We start from the raw sequence: 9,164 nt of genomic DNA on the forward strand, positions 1-9,164 counted from the left end.
ACTGAATAGTCTGGCCTATTCTTTACAGATTTTCCTCTGTCCTCATACACTTGACATACTGGGATTATCAAACAATTCTTCTTCGCCCAAGGGGTTGACTATTGCACTGTAATTGTTCAGTGGATACTTTCTCTTGGTAAGGGTAGAAGAGACTCTTTAGCTATGGTCAGCAGTTCTTCTAGGAGGACACTCCAAAATCAAACCATTGTTCTCTAGTCTTGGGTAGTGTCATAACCTCTGTACCATGGTCTTCCACTGTCTTGGGTTAGAGATCTCTTGCTTAAGGGTACACTTGGGCACACTACTCTATCTCATTTCTCTTCCTCTGGTTTTGTTAAAGTTTTTATAGTTTATTTAAGAAATAATTATTTCAATGTTATTACTCTTCGTATAGGCCCATTTCAAATTTATCTCACGTGTCGAAGCTTATTGAAAAAATCATAAGTGAGCAATTATGGGCACATATTGATGAGTTAGAGGTATTCCCGGAAAATCAATCAGTCTACAGAGCTAATCACTCTACAGAAACTACCTTATGCTCAATAATGAACGATATGATAAGTCTTCTTGATGAGGGAAAGTGTGGAATTTTGATTATGTTAGATCTTAGTGCTGCTTTCGATACTGTTGTGCACGAGTACTTACTTGACGACTTAAAGTCCATTGGAGTGACTGAGGAAGCACTGGAATTTTTGCGAAGCTACTTAACAAACAGGAAGACTATTGTAGAAGTTTCTGGGAACCGATCCAGTGAGAGAATTCTTATGAAAGGTATACCACAGGGTAGTGTTCTGGGCCCTATCTTGTTCAACATATATACTATCGAGCTATCACACATCTTGAAAAAACAAAAAGTGGGCTTTAAACTATATGCAGATGATACTCAGTTCTACCTTTCAATTTCAACAATACAAGATGCAAAGAAGAAAATTGATGAGATAATGACTGAAATAAAAACATGGATGCAGACGAAAAAAGCTTAAATTAAATTATGATAAAACAGAATATATGCTTTTTGGCACAAAGGTGGCTTTAAAGAACTACCAGCTATTTCAAAGTATAAACATTGGTGACGCTGATGTTAGATTGTGCTTGTGAAAAATTTGGGTGTATTGATAGATTGTAATTTGTCAATGAGAGATCAAATAGTGAACACAGTGAAAGTGTGTAACTATCACCTAAGAAACATAGCATTTATTAGAAAATATTTAACAGAAGGCAGTACAAAAATTTTAGTGATGAGTCACGTAATATCAAGGCTTGATTATTGCAATTCTTTGTACTATAAATTGCCCAATACACTACTAAGAAAGCTTCAAAATGTGCAAAACCGGGCGGCTAGACTGATAAAAGGCATTTAACCTCGGGAGAGAATAACTCCTGTACTGATCGATCTACATCGGTTACCTGTTAAGGCTAGAATCGAATTTAAAATTTGTTTGGTGACTCAAAAAGCACTTACAGGTGATAAGCCTAAATATCTTCGTGATTGCTTGGTCCCCTACCCTCAAGCTACTAGAGCTGCTGTAAGAGTTAGACATGCTGATGATCCATATAGACTATTCGAAATTAGTGTGGATCATGCAATAGGAGGAAGAACGTTTAGTTATGCTGCACCGAGACTCTTCAACGACCTTCCACTTGATGTTAAGAATAGCAAAAAATGTGGCAGCTTTCAAGAAACCTGAAGACTTATCTCTTTGGAAAGTATGATAGTGATCTGAAAACTATTAAGCCTGAATTCAAATGCTAGCAAATAACTGAAAAAAAAAAAAACAGAGCAAAATATTAACTGGAAAGAAATTATTTTTCACACACCAAGGCCCGCCTGAACAGACTCTTAAGTGTCTGATGGAGGGCGAGAAATAAACCCCTAAAAGTAAAAGTAAAAAGTAAGATAGATATTTTGATTTTCCTTGTTTCCTTGCCTGTGGGATCCGTGTGTACGATATGTTTTCCCGCGCATTTATAAAGACGTGCGGAGCCTGTTGCAGGCACTTGTAATCTGGGTATCTGATTAATAAACAATGAATCGTCATCGACTCTTCTTCTTCGACCCCAAGATGGCGCAGTGAGATATGAACCTACGCCTGTGGAGCGTAGATCAGGATGGCACCACCTATTAGACCTCGTCTTGCAACGCCCTCCAGGAGGGCCATCGCAACTCCGTCACTTCGTCAGGCCCGCGACACCATTATGTCCCAGCAACGAGCTATCACTGCACTGCAAACCCAGGTGGCTAACCTGCCGGTAGCCGGAGTGCCACGGGTGTCCAATGCTTCAGCTCCTGAGAAGTGTGATGTGGAAATGTCTTCAGCGGCGTTCAGGACATGGAGGCGGTCTATGGAGTGCTGGATTCACCTGAACAGGTGGCCTAGTTTGGAGGCCGTCATGCACATCCGTCTTCTGTGTGTGCCAGCTCTACAGAGAGCTTTAGATGCAAAGTTCTCAGCGGCCCAATGGTCATGTGTGAGCCCCAAGGAGGCATTAGATAGCGTTGAAAAGCTAGTACTACGGTCATCCAACCAAGCAGTGCTATGGAGCGAATTCTTTAATGATGTTCAGGCCACGGATGAGCCTATCAATGTGTATTTTCAAAGGTGTTCTCAGTTAGCTCTAGATTGCAAGTTCGAGTGCCCACAGTGTAATTCCGATCTGTCTGAATATATGCTATTGCGTAAAGTGATGGTAGGGTTGAATAATTTAGTGCTTAATAGAGAAATTTTTCAAAGTTATCATAGGTATGATAGCGTAGACGCCCTCAGGGCACAGTGCATAGCATTTGAAGCTGCGGTTAGGGATGTAGGTGAGAGCGGGAAAATTTCCCGCCAAATTGCAAGTTATCCGCCAGTCGAGGCAGCCAATGTCACGGAGGAGGGGGAGTGTGCAGCCGCCACTATCCACCGTGCTGTGCATCGTACGCCGCCAACGAGGTGCGGCAACTGTGGCAGTTCGCACTCTGATAAGAATTCGTGTTTGGCCAAAGGTGTTACTTGTTATAATTGCCAGAAAGTGGGGCATTTGAAGAAATGCTGTAGGGGCAAACGTAAGGTCCTGCCAGAAGTATCTAGTGCTGTAGTGATTGCATCTACCGCCGTTGCGGGACAACCGTTATTAAATGTATCAGTGTCAGTGCCGGGGGGAGGGAGTGTGTACCCACCACCGCCGTTGCCGATAAGGGGGCCCAGGTTTGCGTCGCTGGCAGCGAGCTGTTGCAGCTGCTGCACCTCGACCCCGCAAAAGTTGAAAAGCAGCAGACGCTGAGAGATGTTGCAGGCATTCGTTTGAAGTGTTTAGGGGCAACTAAGTGTTGTGTATCATTAAATGGTCGATCCTCTATGCAGGAGATTTTCTTCGTGAATTCTGCAACAAATTTATACTTGTCATTGTCAATGTGTAAAGAGTTGGGTCTAGTCCCAGCTACGTTCCCCTATCATCTCGCCAGTGTTGCCACCGTTGATACAGTAGAGGAGGTGGATCTCTCACGTCCGACAGTGTTACCATTCCCCCCGCTGGAAGAAAACGTTCCCTTACTTCAAGATTGGCTACTCCAACGTTTTTCGGCGACAACCTTCAACACCTCCAAGTCACCCCTCCCAGTTATGGAGGGCCCACCCCACCGCATCCACCTCGTCACCGGGGCCATACCCTATGCTTGCCACACACCTGCAGCGGTCCCAAAGCACTGGGAAGATGAAGTCAAGGCTCAGCTGGAGGAGGACGTACGTAGGAGCATCATCCAGCCAGTACAACCGGGGGAGGCCACAGAGTGGTGCGCCAGAATGGTAGTAGTGGCCAAAAAGGATGGCCACCCGAGGAGGACAGTGGATTATCAGCGCTTAAATGCATGTTGCAAGAGGGAAACGCACCATACACCAGCACCCTTTGATATAGTATCTGGTGTACCTGTTCGAAGCTATAAGACTGTTGCAGATGCGTTCTGGGGTTTCCACCAGGTGGAGTTGGATGAGGACAGCCGAAGACTGACAACTTTCATAACCCCATGGGGCAGGTACCAGTATCGTCGCACCCCGATGGGCCACTGTGCAGCTTCCGATGCCTACACTCGACGGTTTGATGACGCAATTATGGATATTCCTCGCAAGTACAAGTGTGTAGACGACACCCTTCTGCATGACATAAGTGTTGAGGGAGCCTTTTGGCACACCTTTGATTTTCTGGCTACCTGCGCGAAGAAAGGCATTACCCTAAAACCAGAAAAGTTCTCATTTTGCAGGAGAGAGGCTACCTTTGTTGGTTTTCACCTGGGGTGGGACTCGTATGAGCCTACAAGTGAAAGGTTGGCTGCCATAAGAGACTTTCCCATGCCAGCCCAACCATCAGTTATGGATATCAGATCCTGGTATGGTTTCGTCAACCAGCTGGCACCCTTTTTGGCCACCGCGCCCCTCATGGAGCCCTTCCGGGAACTACTGAAGAAATCTACAGGAAAGAAGGTATATTGGGACGAACAACTGCAACACAAGTTCCGACAGGCTCAAGATATTATTTGTCGGCTGGCAAAGGATGGACTACGGTATTACGACAAGACTAGGCCTACAGCAGTAATCACAGATTGGAGTAGGGAAGGTATAGGTTTCGTTGTCCTGCAACAGTACTGTGGTTGTACCTCCCTAGAGACCCCTTTTTGTTGCAAAGGGGGTTGGCGGCTGGCTCTGTGTGGGAGTCGTCACCTGTCTGCTGCCGAATCCGGATACGCAGCAGTGGAAGGAGAAGCTTTGGCAGTGGCCTGGTGTCTACGGAAAGCAAGATTGTTTCTGTTGGGATGCCCCTCCCTCATTATCGTAACAGACCACCGCCCACTAGTGAAGCTTTTGGGGGATAGGGCCCTCACAGATGTGGCGAACCCAAGGTTATTCCGCCTTAAAGAAAAGACTCTGTAATATAAGTTCACAATAAAGTACCTGCCAGGAAAGTGGAATTCAGCAGCCGATTTTCTATCTCGGTACCCCTCCCTAATGGCAGTCCCAGATAAGGAGGACACCATACAAGAAGATATCTCCGCGGCGGTAGCAGCAGCAACAGTAGCTGTATTGAGCCAAGATGACGGTATTACAATGGACGAAGAGATGGTCATGGACGCAGCAAATAATGATCCCGTATACCAGCTGTTGCTTGCAAGAGTCCGTGCTGGGGACTGGCCTAAGCAAAAATCCCAAGAACTACAGTGTCTTCGACCCTTCTACAGCGTAAGGGACAGGTTGGCTGCTGCACAAAGTATGGTGACATATACCCATGAGGAGGGGGCAGTGAGATTAGTGGTACCTGACTCATTACGTAATAAAGTAGCAAGGAACCTGCATGCCAGCCATCAAGGGCTAGATTCGATGTTACGTCGTGCAAGAGCAACCGTGTATTGGCCTGGAATAGCAGGCGACCTGGAACAATGCCGAGCTTCCTGTGATGTCTGCAACCTGCACACGCCTTCTTCACCGCCAGAAGTCATGATTGTTACCCCTCCCCCTGAGTACCCCTTCCAGCAGACGGTGGCTGATCTCTTTCAACTCGAAGGACAAGTTTATTTGGCCTACGCTGACAGACTGACGGGTTGGCTAGAAATAGCGCATTTCCCCAAGGGAACTGGTTCCAACAAAATTATAGCGAAACTACGTGGCTACTTTTCCAGGTGGGGGGCTCCCGAGCAACTCTCCACTGATGGAGGCAATAACTTGGCTAGTGAGGAGATGATGGACTTTCTTAAGAAATGGAGGGTTACTGTCCGCCTTTCATCTGCTCATTATCCGCAGTCAAATGGGAGGGCAGAGGCTGCTGTGAAATCCGCCAAAAGAATCATCCGCTCGAACACGGGGGCCAACGGTAGTTTGGACAACGACAGGTGCACACAGGCAATGCTGCAATACCTGAATACGCCCTTGAGAGAGATAGGCAAGTCACCAGCTCAACTAGCAACAGGAAGAGCACTTCGTGATGGTGTTCCTACAGCAAGACAGCAGTATAAGGTAGATCGCCACTGGAGAAGAACCCTTCGACAGCGGGAAATATTGATGGCATCGTCTAGTGACAGATTTCCCCAATCACCAAGACAACGCTCTTGCAACATGACTCCATTGCATGAGGGCACCCAGGTTAGGATTCAAGATCCCGGGACTAAAAGGTGGGACAGATCAGGTGTCATCATCTCCCATCACCCATACCGGCAGTACACAGTAAGGCTTGACGGGAGTGGAAGGTTATCATTGCGCAACAGAAAACATTTAACCCTGGATAGGTACGGTCCTCGGACACCCCTTTAAGGGTATACTCGGACGCGAACGACCCCGACGGCAAAAAAAATTCTTGAAAAATCAGTTTTTGCAGTAACCTCCTTTTTTCTTTTGCCAAAAAAAACTTCAATGAATGCTTAAAACAACTGTAAAGATAAATACTACTCATCTGCAGAAAAACTATTTATTATAAATATTTTAAAAAATTAAGTAGAGAAAAAAAAAGATCTGACATAAAAATTCATAAAAAAAAAGTTTATACATATATACACAAATCCTTTTAGGAATTGATTCTTGAATGTTTAGGACACATCTTGATGTATTTTGGATGAAGTCAGACCCATGGAGGTGAAGATCTGAAATGAGAAAAAAAGGGTAACTTTTTTTGGCCAAAAAAAATTGTCCAAATTTCATGAATTTTTTTGGGTACCCAAATGAAATAGGAAGTGGCTAATTTTTTTAGGGAATAAACATATGTTATCCTAAAATAGAAATATGTAAAAAAATCTTCATTATTTTGTAAATTACATTTATATCAGGGGCCATATCTAAAGGTAATTTTTTGAGTACTTGGAAATTTCGTAAAAAAATACATATATTTAATATATAATATGATATTTATGCAGGTAAAAATATACCAAAATATCACAAATTCTATAGGGAACAAGAATATATATAGATAGGGCAGCTTACGCTTCGGATATGTCCACAAAATGGCCGCCAACCATACTGACTCAGACTCCCTAATCTGCCACTTGAAATGTAGGAAGGGTATGTCAATTTCAAGGTGTTATTTACTAATCTAATTATTATTGGATATGCATAAAAATTGTATGGTGGGTTGCTGGATAATTGTCGATTATTTTACGACTATAAAATTAAAATTCTGACCCAAAAAATTTTTTTTGAAGGGAAATAAAATCGAAAAAAAAAAATGTAAAACAATATTTTAGCTAAAAAAATTTGATGATATTCAATCAAAAAAAAAGTAAACAAAATTTTCCGACAAATAAACATCTAGAGGAATCATTACTCTGTGATAGTTCCTTAGTACGTAGTAATTTTGAAAGAATTGGGAAAAAACGAAAAAATGGCAATCACCGGAAAATCGAACACATACCTATATATACGCCATATCTGGCTAAAAAAAAGATAGGCATGGGTAGCCAGATCATCTAGAAACACTTTCCAACACTATAAAAATATAAGTTTTGCGACACTACTTGCCAATTCCTTACGGTAACATGACTAAGCCAAAAAATGCAAAACAAATAAAAAGGGGCACTCGTGGAAAAATGGCCATTCTAATATACGGCATTTCAGAAAAAAAAATTTCAGCCACGTGCTAGGCAAACCATCAAGGCATATTTTCCGACAAATAAACATATAAATGAAATATTACTCTGTGATAGTTCCTTAGTACGTAGTAATTTTGAAAGAAATGGGAAAAAACGAAAAAATGGCAATCACAGGAAAATCGAACACATACTTATATATACGCCATATCTGGCTAAAAAAAAAATAGGCATGGGTAGCCAGATCATCTAGAAACACTTTCCAACACTATAAAAATATAAATTTTGCGACACTACTTGCCAATTCCTTACGGTAACATGACTAAGCAAAAAAATGCAAAACAAATAAAAAGGGGCACTCGCGGAAAAATGCCCAACATTCTAATATACGGCATCTCAGATAAAAAAAAAGACATGCACGTGTTAGCCCAACCATCAAAGCACACTTTCTAACACATAAACATGAAAAAAAAATCAATAATATACGGCAATTCCTTACTACGTAGTAAATTTTTACAAATATTGAAAAAAAAACAGAAATTGGCAACTGCAGTTAAATACCCAATATACCAATAACTACGTCGTATCTGACAAAAACAAAATCACGCATGGGTAGCCAGATCATCTAGACACACTTTCCAACATTAAAAAAGCAAAAGTTTTACGACACTATTTCGCAATATCTTACGGAAAAATGACTTGGCAAAAAAATTTAAAAAAATTAAAAAGGGACACTCGCGGTAAAATGCCCGACATTCTAATATACGACATCTCAGATAAAAAAAAAGACATGCACGTGTTAGCCCAACCATCAAGGCACACTTTCTAACACATAAACATGAAAAAAAAATGAATAATATACGGTAATTCCTTACTACGTAGTAATTTTTACAAATATTGAAAAAAAACAGAAATTGGTAACCGCAGTTAAATACCCAATATACCAATAACTACGTCGTATCTGACAAAAACAAAGTCATGCATGGGTAGCCAGATCATCTAGACACACTTTCCAACACTAAACAAGCAAAAGTTTTACGACACTATTTGGCAATATCTTACGGAAAAATGACTTGGCAAAAAAATGAAAAAAAATGAAAAAGGGGCACTCGCGGTAAAATGGTCCTCGTGGTGATGAACGACATTTTAACTAAAAAAAAACACATGCACATGGTAGCCAAACAATCCACCAAGACTTTCCACAACTGATAACCTATACAAGTTGCACCATTCTACGACAATTTCATAATACGTAATAACTTTGATAATTATGCAAACTACCTCAGAAGGGTAAACTCGGACGCGAACGACCCCGACGCGTCTCAGAAATCGGGGAAGGAGTACAGCTACAGCAATGCACATCTGGACACTACTAGAGCGTGTAGGGGAGACACCTCCTGCAGGTCGATCACCCACAAATTCAGTCACAGGGGTGAGTCACGTGAGAAAAACCTGTTTTTTTTTGACGCTCGGGGTCGCAAACGACCCACCGTACCAGCCCACCGTCTGACCCAACCCCTAGCACCACACCAGCTGACAGCAGCAGTGAGAGCCCGCCCAGGTCTAGCTCCCCCACACCCAGTCTACCCCGTGCTACGAGACCGCAACGCTCCAGGAAAGAACC

The sequence above is a fragment of the Palaemon carinicauda genome, chromosome 8 (assembly GCF_036898095.1).
Source record: "Palaemon carinicauda isolate YSFRI2023 chromosome 8, ASM3689809v2, whole genome shotgun sequence".
NCBI classification, from domain to species: Eukaryota; Metazoa; Arthropoda; class Malacostraca; order Decapoda; family Palaemonidae; genus Palaemon; species Palaemon carinicauda.